The sequence below is a fragment of the Danio rerio genome, chromosome 19 (assembly GCF_052040795.2).
Source record: "Danio rerio strain M-AB ecotype USA chromosome 19, GRCz13ab, whole genome shotgun sequence".
NCBI lineage: Eukaryota > Metazoa > Chordata > Actinopteri > Cypriniformes > Danionidae > Danio > Danio rerio.
In genome coordinates, this window is record NC_141039.2 from 23,172,705 (window position 1) to 23,185,968 (window position 13,264).

At 33.6% G+C, this 13,264-nt stretch overlaps 1 protein-coding gene across 7 annotated transcripts in view; it reads left to right on the forward strand.

Moving 5' to 3' along the window:
• LOC147832543 (uncharacterized) overlaps positions 1-13,264 on the forward strand; it is a 442,200-nt gene that overhangs the window by 261,108 nt on the left and 167,828 nt on the right. Inside the window, exons 5-6 of one of the 7 annotated variants that reach the window (XR_015516715.1) lie at positions 3,590-3,672; positions 12,615-13,233. The exons of 5 other annotated variants lie outside the window; for them this stretch is intronic. The gene's annotated coding sequence lies outside the window, so the exon portion shown is untranslated. Of the gene's footprint in view, positions 1-3,589; positions 3,673-12,614; positions 13,234-13,264 lie in introns of those variants that run through there. One more of the 7 variants, XM_087295665.1, reaches the window with a different exon arrangement.

The window sequence follows — 13,264 nt, forward strand, 5'->3', positions numbered from 1 at the left end:
TTGCTGCTGCTGCTGCTGTTACTTTTTAAAATTAAACAACAACAACAACCATAATAATAATAATAATAATAATAATAATAATAATAATAATAGTTATAATAATAATAATAATAATAATAATAATAATAATAATAATAATAATAAGTATTATTATTATTATTATTATTATTGAGATTAGTAAAGTAACACTACAGCTACAGTAATTTCTTTTTTTTTTGCATAAAATATATATACAAAAATGTTTAATGATACTTATAGAAAGACTATTAACAACAATATAATCACTGACAACAAATATTTTATTTAAAATAAAAAATATGTATATATTAATTGATATATCTGATAAGATTAAGGGAGTGTGTTCACTGAAGCATTGTTTCTACTGCAGAAATGCAAGCGCTGTTGTCTTTTCTGTTGTTGTCAATAGAAGTGTGACATTTTTAAAATTACGGCAGCATAGCAATCCTCTGAGCATTTTCTTGCTCCATGCTGAACGCTAACCATTTTTAAAAATCTTCAAGAGCTGAAAAAGCACATTCGTACCTGGGTGTTTTTTGACAGCATTCGCATTTCTACAAAACAAAACAAAAAAACAAACAAACAAAAAAAAAACACTTCAATGGACTACCGCCATAACAACAATGTATCATCAGCAATTAGGTTATTATTGTCATTGTTGTTATTATTATTATTATTATTATTATTATTAATATAATTATTATTATTATTATTAGTAGTAGTAGAAGTATTAATTATATTATTTACTAATGTTATTTACATTTTTATAGTGTTTACATGATCAATTTAGTTGTCAGGACTACTTTGCTACTTTGGTCTTGTTAATTCTTCAAACTGTTCAGCCACCTTGACCCCACTCTTGCCGTGCACGAGGTTCAGGCATGCTGATTGTTGCTGGGATAGGAGTATGCATGTCTTTTTATTTTTATTTTATTTGTTTTTATTTATAGTGTGCTTGTGTCTTGCTTTCTGTTCATGTTGCTGTTGTGTAAGCATGTGGCTTCATGTTTACATTGTGTCCGCGTGCTGTAATGTTTTCTTTCATGTGAACATGCGGTTAATGAGTTCCTGTTTTCTGGTGAGCACATGGCTTGTGTTGTCTCTTTGTGTTGTGTGCTCTTTTGTCTATTGTCTAGTCCCACCCTCCTTGTTTTCCCATCATTAGTTTATTCAGCTCACCTTACTGTTAATTATTTTGCTTTATAGCTCCCTCTTGTCTGCTGTCCTGTGCCAGTTCATCATACTTTATGTTTCTACCGAGTCTTGGCCTGAACTTCCCTGCCAGCCCAGCCAAGTCTGTTTTTTGTCTTTTAGTTATGTTTCCCCCCTTTAAGTTATGTGGTTTTTGATGGTCTTTGTTTTTATTTATATAATTATTAAATACCCATTTTAGTTCTGCAATTGAATCCTCGTCCTTTCCCTAACCCAATCGCGACATTAGTGTTATTATTAATATAAATAAGACTAATAGAACTACTTAATAATTTATAACACTGTGTTTATTATTATTTAAATATTAAGTAATAATGGTGATAATAATATTTTGTTTTATTTTATTTTATTTTATTTTACTTTATTTTATTTTTTAATCCTTTTTGTATTGTTACAATTTTGTATTGTAAATGATTAATGACAAGTATCATCCTTGTGACTGATCTTTCTCTGCGCTCCATTGACCAACTTTCGGCCTGTTTTCCAGACCCAAACAACAACATCCTTTGATGAGCACAGCCAAAACAAAACTAATTCTGCTTTCTTCCTTTTGAACTATAGTTGGGCTGGGAAGCTTTATTGTGGCTGGCAAGGTGATAAGAGAGAGTGATCGTTTATTCTTCGCTTTCTTATGAATTGCCTCGGCTTCATTTATCATAGAGAAGGAGAATACAATACAATACATGCCTTGGGCCAACAGTTTGGTGTGTGCGCTTGTGTGTCTGTGTGTGTGTGTATGTGTGTGTGTGTCCTGAGGAGGGTTTGCATTGGTGTGTTTAGATCTGTATGTGTGTGTATGTGTTTTGGCCGCTCTAATATGCTCCAAGCCTCCACCATTTTTCTCTTCTTCAGCCATAATTGCAACCCAGAGCACGACTATGATTCAGGTCTGGAGTCTGTCTCTCAGCAGGCTAAACTACAAGCCCAGATCCCTAGAGAGCATCCGTCGTCCTGCAAAGCACAGGTCATCCAGGAGATAGAAGAACTCTTTCTGTCTGCTCTTACGTCTCTATAAAAGCAGACGTCTGTGCTCTACTGTATATAGAGCTTCTCAAGACAATTCATATAGACTCAGTTCAACAATATGTCTGTGTGCCTGTGTGTGTCATTGCATTTACAGTTCCTTAAATGCTTAACGCTTTTCGTGATGATCTACGACTCCGGCAATTAACATTTTATTTATTTATTTATTGAAAACAATCACAGTAACTTATTATTATTATTATTATTATTATTATTATTATTATTATTATTATTATTATTATCTTTCTATTTTTTATTACATGGTTGTTTATCAACATGTAGATAAATAAATAAATAAATTAATTAATTAATTCATTAAATAATTAATTCATTCATTCATTCATTAATTTATTAAATGTTGATTGCTGGAGTGGTTGTATTAATAATAATAATATTATTAATAATAATAATAATATTATTATTATTAATAATAATAATAATAATGATAATAATAATAATAATAATAATAATAATAATAATTATTATTATAATAATTATTGTTATTATTATTATTATTATTATTATTATTATTATTATTATTATTATTATTATTAATAACAATAACAATAATTTTATTATTATCATAATTATTATTATTATTATTACCAACAACCACAATAATTCAATGATTATTATTTTTGTTAAAGTATTATTATTTAATATATATACAATTGCAATAATAGTATAATCATTAAAATCATAACAAAAAATGTAAAAAAAATTTAAATTTCAAAAAATTTATAAAAGAATAATTTAAACTTTAACAATAAAATGCTGTAGTAATTATAGTATAATTTGTTTTAGTAATAGTAGTCAATAACAGCAGAACCATTGTTGTTGTTGTTGTTGTTGTTGTTGTTGTTGTTGTTGTTGTCATTATTATTTTAGTAGTGTACTCTACAGTTGGATATTATTAGACAATATCACTTTTAGTATTTTTAGTAAAAATGTAAACAGACACGTTACTACTAAATAATAATAATAATAATAATAATAATAATAATAATAATGAAACTTACATAGTATTAATATAGACAATTAATACAGACTGCTTTAACTATATGTCTATCTATGAGTGTGTGTGTCATTGCATGTTTAATTTCTTTTATGAAAGCTTGAGAGCTTTTCATGGCCAGCAATTAGCGACATCTAACACTCCAGCAATATGGCGGCTCTTAAGCGGAGTCAAAAACCACACTTGAGGCGTGTTGATTCTTTGTGAGGAAGGAGAAAACAGTACAGTGAGCTAATTAAGCCCTCCTGAATGGAAACCAAGGTGATTTGGTGATCAGCCTTTAATTGCTGATGTTGAAGCCGAGCTCCTTCTTCCTCCCAGGCAGTCAAGTGGAAATGGAAGAAGGCTTGATAGAGATGTCTCTGTTTGTAACGCGGTAATGAGACAAGGCAGCCCTCGCTAAGGTAACTATTATGATGTCTGTTTTGTTTCACGTTGGGTTGTGTATTGAGGAGATTTTCTTTTGTTAACTTTATTTCTCGTGTCTGCCATGTGTGTGTGTTTTGTTTATTTATTTATTTTTTATTTTTGGATTGATGGTAATAGATTGGCTGTTATTTACGTTTATTATTAATGTGCTACAGTAATTTTACAGTTTTGTGATTTGTCACATTTATAACATTATAAGGATTTAACGTACCCATAATATCAGAGATAACCACACTATAAATTAACGATTAAATTCATTTTTTTCCAGCATCCAAGCTAATGTAAAACGTAAAATAATGACCATAAATTACAGACATTTACCATAAAATAACAGACTTAAGTTAAACCCAAATTCTGATGCTCACATCCAAATGTTCTTCACAGACACATCCTGGAGACACACACACACACAAAAAAAATTAATTCTTATAAACGGGCGACATTTTTTTTTTATCCATTTAAGCTGCTTTGACACAATCTACATTGTAAAATTGTCCATACAGTATTTACCAAACAAAGCCACTGTTCTTATTTTTGTTTTGTTTTTTGTTTTGTTTTTTGTGTTTTTTGTATTGTGACGCATTTGCTAAGAAAAACGGAAAATTAAATGAGAAAACAGTGGACATGGCTTGTTTTTTTTTTTCTACTGTGAACTGTTTGGATGTAGTAAAGTAGGCGTTTCATTCAGAAAGATCGGGAAAAGGGTTATTAAGGGTTAGAGTTATTACAACATAACAGATTGATCCTGCTCCCAACCATTTCTGTTTGTGGTCAAAACCGACCACAAATAAGTATATAATTAAAATATCGGCCAGTAAATTACAGAAATTTACCGCAAATTGAAATTTAAGGACAATTCTGTATTTTAAGTCTGTAATTTTATGGTAAATGTCTGTAACCATAATATCAGAAATAACCACACTATAAATGAGTTTATTAGGTTAACTAGTATCGAGTTATTTTGTGTGATAGTTAAATATATTTTAAATAAACTGCAAACAAAAAAATATAAATAAACTTATTTTTTTTCTCAGATTCTTTCTTGAAACTCTTAGTCACATACCTGTCTGATGGCTCATTATGCAGGTCTTTGTCTTCTCAGGTGTGACTCACTGCATAGTAATGATAGTTCACGCCTTCTCGCATAAACCAATTTCACACAGAAAGTGAATTAGAAGTTTTAATTCATTATATTGTTTTCTGTGAGCAAGTGAACAAGATGATTCTCACATCATTTTAAAGCAAAAACACTAGGCTACAAGATCCAGTTCTCAAAAGTCTTGTGCACAAATGTTCTCTGTGTTTTTCACAGCCTTGTTTCAGCGGCTTCAACATTTTAGTTTTTCACTAACCACGCATAAACGTTTCTTTCTCAAAAACGCAAACACATACAAACATTCTGCTTGGGTATTATTGTAGCCCAGCTTGTGCTGTTTACAGTGTTATCACAATTTAGCCATTTATATGTTTTTAAGATACTGAAAACAACACAAATGTCAGTGCATGCCAAAGCTTCTCCAGAGCCCCAAAACACCCTCAGACCCCAGAGGGTTAAAGCATACACTGTTAAAAAAAAAAAAAGTTTAGGCTACGGCTGCCAAAATGTGCAAAAAAAAAAAAAAATCTACAGATTTCCTAGATTATTATGATCGATCACCATTAATAAAGTGACTGCACTAAAAGTTCAAGAGAAAACAATGTTATTTAAAATAATTTTTCTTAAATCATTACGATTCAACACCTTTAATAAAAAGTGGTAATAGTGGTAATTTAACAGTTTTATTTTGGATCAAAAAAGTCAAATGACAAATGAGATACAAATAAATAAACTGATTAAAATTCTCACAACTATAAAATTACAGTTGTTACATTTATTAAATAGTATTTATGTAAAACATGTAGAGGATTAAGTTATATGGAATGATTCAGTTATCTTAAAAGATATGGAACTGTGACGTGAAGGGGACGCTGACAAAGGAGTGCGGATCCAAATGCAGGTTTATTACACAGAGATGGTCAGGCAAGCAACAGTCAACACAGGGGCAAACAGATTTATGCAGGGAATCCAGAGTCATGGTCAAATACCAGGCAAATGCTTAGTCCCGGCAGCAAACAACTTGAACAATTAACAAACAAAGCAAGGCAAAAGAAGAGAAACGCGTCATAGGGCTCTATTTTGACGGTCCATGCGCAGAGCGCAAAACGCAAGGCGCAAATGCTTTCAGGGCATGTCAGAATGCGTTTTTGCTAATTTAAGGACTGGAAAATCTGCTTTGCGCTGTGGCGCATAGTCTGAAAGGGTTGATTTTATTTTCTTAATGAGTTATAGGTGTGTTTTGAGAATAAACCAATTAGAGTCTCATCTCCCACTTTCTACTTTCACTTTCACTCTTGGATAGGGAAACCTTTACACACAGACATCAATTAGCCTATAAATAAATACTTTTGTTTGTTAAGTGCAAATATTCGTTTAAAAACTATTTATAAATTCAGTTCTAATTTCCAGCAAACAAATAAATGAACAAAAATAACAAAATGTGCTCAAAAATCCGAGTTATATCCTAAAACACATGCTGTGCCCCATATGGTCTAAAACCTGACAGATGGGCAATTCTAAGCTTGTTTTTAATAAAACAAATATAAATATGGATATAATAAATAATACTGATAATAATAATAACATTATACAAAAGCAAATTGTTATGAATGAACTAAAAAAGCCTCCCGAGATGAAGAAGACATAAAAACAGTAATTTTTCATATTTATGTGGGCTAGAAAATAATGTTTTGTAATATTTTAATCCTTATATTTATATCCTATATCTATTCTTATTATATCCTATATATATATATATATATCCCTAATATTTACATTTTTTCATATGTAAAGATATTTGCCTATTGCTCTCTTGTGCGTATTAAGCAGTGCGTAAGCGAGGCGCAACTCTGCGCCGGAGTTTAGACCGGGTTAGTTTTGGTCTTATGAAAAATCTATTATAGTTTCTCAAAATAGCAACGCGCCAGCAGTGCGCTTCAGAACGCCTTCCTTTTTAGACCAGAACGCCTATGGGCGCACAAATGAGTGTTAATGCATTTGCTATTTAAACAGCGTAGCGCAACGCCTCAAAATGACGCCAAGCTGAAACTACCAAAAGACTATTGCGCCGCGCCTTGCGCCACACTGCGCCGGGTGTATGATAGGGCCCATAATGTTCACAGTAACAGTATAACAAGACTTAGCTATTGGTGCGTGGATTTGATCATAATAATCTTGGAAAAGTCTGTAAAATAACACTGTTTTTCTGTAAACATTTTAATATCCGCATAAATTTTTTATTTTTTGTACTTTATTTCAACAACAAAAATTTTACCGAAATTTTATGTTTTTTTGCTTGGCAGCTGTAGTTGCCAGTCATTTGACCTTTTTTTTTTTTTTTTTTTTTTTTACAGAGCAAGTAATTACAATTTATTACTTTATCTTGCGTAATTTTAAATTTATTAAAAGAAAAACAGGAAAAAAGTGTAAATAATATGGCAGATTTATTGTATAAAAAAGGAAAATTGCTGTAATTTGTCATTAATTATTTAGTATGTAAAATAACAGTCAAGCTGTTAATTTACAGATATTGTTTGTAATTTTTACGGACTTTTGAATATAAATTAAAACAACTGAAAAAATACTGTATAAACAATACTGTAATTTCCCTGTATAAAAAAAAAATTTAAATTTCAGTAATTTGTCTTTAATGATGAAGTACCTAAAGTGAAAGTCAAACTGTTAATTTAGAGAGATTGTTTGTCATTTTACTAAGTTTTGAATATAATTTGTAATGACAAAAAAATACTGTAAAAAATTTAGAGATATTTTCTTAAAAATTAGTTTGTTTTTTTTTTACAGTGTAGATACTTGCCTTGTATTAATGTTTCAAGCTACTGCTGTGATGGTTTAATTGTGTGAAAGATACATTTTTGGCACACGTTAGGTTTCATAGTGCCAGCTGAGCATTGCCTCAATCAGGCCACAGTCTACCTTGAATATTGTTGCTGATCATGTCCATTCATTAATGGCCACAGTTATTCACAAATAGTGCATGATAGATTTTATGGCTTGTTTCATATGCAACAAGCATCTACATTGAAAATGGTGTGAACCAAATGGCCTACAGCAACTCAAGATGTGTGACCCAAGCAAAAGGACTATTTTGCTTAGGACATTTTAGAAACTTTTAAGCCAAATACAGCAAAATAACAAACGCTTCATGTCACAAATCTCAAACCAAATCTCAAAAACTTGTTTTCTTGAACATGACATGAGTTCCTTACACTTAACTGGCCCCCACAGTTGTGGATCAGGAGCCAACACATTTGCAGCAACACTAGCTAGTGCACACTTTGAGGTATCACATAAGAAGCAAGTGATGGAAACGCAAAATTTTCACAAAGTGAAGTTTATTTATAAACAAATTTTGAGATGATCACGAGCTTATGACTGCTTGCAGCCGGTCCCGCAATAACCAATTTATGATTCACCAATCAGGCGATTCCTAAGCCACTATAAATACCCTATGTTCCATAGAACAGCCATCTACATTTTGGAAGAATCCCCCTTTTCACCCTTACTCCTCCTTTCCAAGATGGGCGGCACTGTTGCCTCATAGCAAGAACGTCACTGCTTCTAGTCCTTACCAAGCCAGCTGACGTTTCCCTGGCTTGAGGATCTTATGAGCTCAGGGCACTCTCCCGGGACAGCATGCCAAACTAGGATTATAAACAATCATCAGCTTAATGTGAACTCTTGAAAAAAGTTTTTTCTTCGAGGAAAACTGCGTATTTCATTCTTTCATTCAGAAAGTCTCTGAAAGCATGCGCCCGAGACCGAAATGTGACCTTCGGTGGACAGTAGCAGACTTCGAAATGAGATGCAGATTTGATTCCACATGAGGTTATTAACTTAAAAATACGAATGTAAACATTGGGTGAGCAGGTTACATTGTAACCCCATGTTCCAACGACACGCTTCATGACGAGATACGAAGTGCAGAGCTATTTGACTGTTTGCATCAGACGAAACGCGACAGAAATATAAATACATTCAGAAGCACAAAACATGCACTCATTCACGGAATGGTAAGGTTTATAATCTATTTAATACATATTAACCCTCTTTAACAGTATTAAATGTACATGCTGAATTACTCATATGTGTTTAGTTCTAAAGTTCAATTTCAAATGATTTATTTTATTTCCTGATCTGAGGTGAACTGTCTGCTGCTGCTTTCACTATTATGGCAATAAAAGCCATGTAAAATGGCATTTAAACTCACATTGTTAGCATTTAACACTGAATAAAGCGCATGAAAAGCACCTCAGGTAATCATTTTTGTAGTTTTTTGTGGTTCACCTGTGAGAAATAGAAGCCGCTTCTAATTCGAGTTGTTGGTTAGTACAAAAACAAATTTTCATATATTCCTTCTACTGATTGCCTTGCTTTTATTTAGAACACGATTTATATCAGGCTTTAGGCTCGATGGTCAGACTTACTCCTGTCCTCAATCTGGCAACCTGCACTTGGGTTTGTTTTAATCCAAGAATGCAATACCTAGTTCAACCACTGGGTGTCAAACTTAAATACTGCATCTGTAATGTTGGTCACTAGGTTACCAATACTAAAGTCAGCAACTGTAACCACTCAAAATGTGGGATTATTTTTCTATTATTGCAAACTTTGAAAAGATTTGCTTCATGTTAGAATGGAATTTGGGCTTATGTGATGCTGTCATGTCAGTATGAATCAAACCATAATGCTAAAGAGTCTTACGAATTACCATTAACCATTTGATCTTAGTTGTGTCAAGCGTTCATGACACACACATTCATGGTTTCATTATGATGGTGTTTTCACTTTGGTTTTCAGCTGAAATTCATATGTGCAACAGAGACCAGAAATATTGGATATGTCAGTGGAAGAACAGTATACAGTTGAAACCCGAAGTTTACATACATTCTAAAAAAGGAACATAACCATTTAAAAAAAATGTCTGATGGTAAATCATACTAAACATTTACAATTTTAGGTCTATTAGGGTTACCTATATAATTTACATTTGCTAAATGCCAGAATAATGAGAGAATTTTTTTTTGAGATTTTTAAAAATTAATTTCTAGACAGTAAAAAGTTTACATACATATCCTTGGTAATTTTTAGCTTGCTTTTAAACTGTGTAAATTTGGTCAAATGTTTTGGGTATCCTTCCACAAGCTTCTCACAATAGTTTGTAGGAATTTTGGCCCATTCCTCCTGACAGAATTGGTGTAACTAAGTCAGATTTGTTGGCTGTCTTGCTCGCAAAAGCTTTTTTAACTCTGCACACAAAATTTCTATAGGACTGAGATGAAGGCTTTGTGACGGCCACTCCAAAAATTTCACTCTGTTGTCCTTAAAGCACATTTTAACTAATTTGGCAGTATGCTTAGGGTCATGGTCTGTTTAGAAGATCCATTTGTGGCCAAGTTTTAATTTCCTGGCTGATGTCTTGAGATGTTGCTTAAGTATGTCTGCATAATGTTCTTTCTTTATGATTGACATATCATAGATGGCATGTGCTGTAAAGTGGACCAGTCCTTCCTGCAGCGAAACAGCCCCACAACATGATGCTGCCACCCCAATACTTTACAGTTGGGATGGTGTTCCTGGGCTTGTAAGCTTTCTCCTTTGTCCTCCAAATGTAACACTGATCATTATGGCCAAACAGTTCAATCTTAGTTCCATCAGACCGCAGGACATGTCTCCGAAAATTGGTATTTTTCTCAGTGTAATTTAGCAAATTGTAATCTAGCTTTTTTTTGATTCTGGCTTGTTGATTTTCCCCTCATTTCAGCAGGGTGTTTTCACACCTCTACTTTGGAAAAAGTCAGAAAAGTGGGCGTATCCAGCTTTGTTTAGGGGGGAGTGTCGGAGGAAGAAAAGAGGCATGGTGTGGGAGTGTCTATTTGGGCGCGCTGAGTTTCAGAGTAAAAATACACACACAGGGGACAAAGTGACTGTTTACATGGACATCTATAGTCAAATTATTTGCCAAATTACTAAATGGTGGACTTTAACTGCAGTTTGGCTCTTTCATTCAGGGAATTCATACATGTCCCTCGCAACAAACGAGATATTTGATTCGAGGAACTGCTCTAAGCGTGTATTTTTCATGCAATGTTTGATACCGCACGGCGAATGAGAGAAAAAAATACCTCTGCATTTCCCGGAAACTTAGATGCACACGGCAGGTAGCGTCAGAAAGCCGTGTGTGTTATTCCGGTCACAAAATGCGGTGAAAATCCTACACGAGGTAAAAGTTTGGTTGTAGTGCTAACATGTTTACACTCGGTGCAATAGTTTGTTCGATACAAAAAAACTGAATAAACAAAGAGCACTTGTCGCTCACTTAGCAAATCGGTAGAGACAGGACAATTAACAGCAACTAGAGCCACGTCTTTATTAAGAGGAGACTACAAGCGAATCCGGATCTCAGCATTTGCATTATGTAAACAGTAATCCTCCTTAGACACGTAAGTTATTGTTGTCGAGTGTCGCGTACACTGTTAATCCACACGTGACTCCAGCTGCGCTCTCAAAGAGAGAAAATGAAAACAAAACTTAACTGCAGCAAACTATAAAAGCAACACTTCACGGTTGTTTTGCCAATACAACGTGGTGTTTCTGTTGTCTAAACACTGTGACAGTAATGAATATTAATGAAGTTGCACAATAGAGCACGCTGACTGGTTTGAACCAAGCTTTACTCATGCATTAATGCATCACACTGTAAGATGTAATAAGACACACTCTGGTACAGACGTCCAGTCTGCACGCTGGAATACAGGCTATTATGTCATAGCCGTGACACAGCTTCAACAATTCGTTTCAAACCGGAAGTACGAATTTGCTTGAAATAACGCAAAAACAACCAATTTACACTTTTTAGTGAAATACAGGTTTCCCAATAGTGTTTTTAGCAGTGTGGGACACATATACCACTGTCAACAGCTCAAAACATGTGTTTTGGTGTTTCGTGATCCTTTAAATACTATTCTACAGTTGTGTCTCCAATTAACTCAAATGTTGTCAATAGGCCAATCAGAAACTTCCAAAACCTTGACAACATCATCTGAGCTTTTTCAGAAGCATAATAATCTTATTGTATATAAACTTAACTTTCAAGAAAAGTAAAACAATTTCTCAAAAAATATCTCTCATTATTCTGCTATTAAGCATAACAGAAACAGATTTGATAATCCTAACTTAGAAAAAGTTTAGTCACATTTTACATCTTACTTTTTTCTGACTTTTTCTGTTTATTAATACATGTATGTACAAATTTTATATATATATATATATATATATATATATATATATATATACACACACACATGTATATGTACTGTATGTGTGTGTGTGTGTGTGTGTGTGTGTGTGTGTGTGTGTGTGTGTGTGTGTGTGTGTGTGTGTGTGTGTGTGTGTGTGTGTGTGTGTGTGTTGGTGTGCAACTCCACTAGCTAATCAAAAAAAATCTGCAGTGAATTGGTTGTTTTCACTCTGACTTTTCAGTTTTCTGAGTTTCAGAATTGACTTTGTGACCTTTGCATTTTGCACTGAACCACACACAATAGGCCTGCATGTTAAAACACTGATCAGCATCCACCAGCTCTGATTAAAAAAAAAAAAAACTTCTATTACTGTTTTCAAAGTTTTAACTCATGCAGACAAAAGCTCATCCGTGGAATCGGGAGTGATATTGTAAAAAAAAGATTAACTGAGGAGATATTGGATTAAGCGGGATGTGATTGGTGGCTGTCACAGAATTGGCGAGTCTCATGTGGAGAGATAAATGATTTCTGATGGCCACTCTTTGCTCTCTTCCTTTGAAAGCGGCAGATCAAATGGACTGCCAACCGTCAGAGCCTCGGCACGGAGCTCTCGGGTGAGGCGAAGCAGAGGCCTGACTGACAGGAAGACGCCCGCTCCGTTTTAATATTTCTCATCTCTTCCTGAATTAAACCTCCACCTGGGATGAAAGACTCGACTCCCAGACACCGGGAAATGGACTCGGAACACTGAAATGATAGGTGGGGAAATTATGATTGGGGGTGAGAAGAATATCATATTAATTCAAGATCTTCAATATAACTGATGGCTCAGCTTTTTTCAAGATAAAATAGTGATGACAATTGTCTTTCGTGAGTTCTTTAGTCGGAGCGAGACTAAGTGCAATTACATCTTCTAGGTCAATCTGTGAAATGCCTTTTTACCAGTTTGATTACGTGATTTTCAAGTTTATTTTTTATTTTCTGTCACTACTTTGTTAGAGAATGATGTGTTTAATTTTTAGAAAATTTAATCTCTAGCTATGTTAATGTTAATATTATGAGATATAACTTGCAGATATCATTGAATCCATCCGTTTATCCATCTGTCCATCATTTTATTATGGTTTTTAATCTATCCTCCTGTTCGAATTTTTTTTATGGAATACGTCCATTCGTCCATCCATCCATCTATCTATCCATCCATTCATCCAT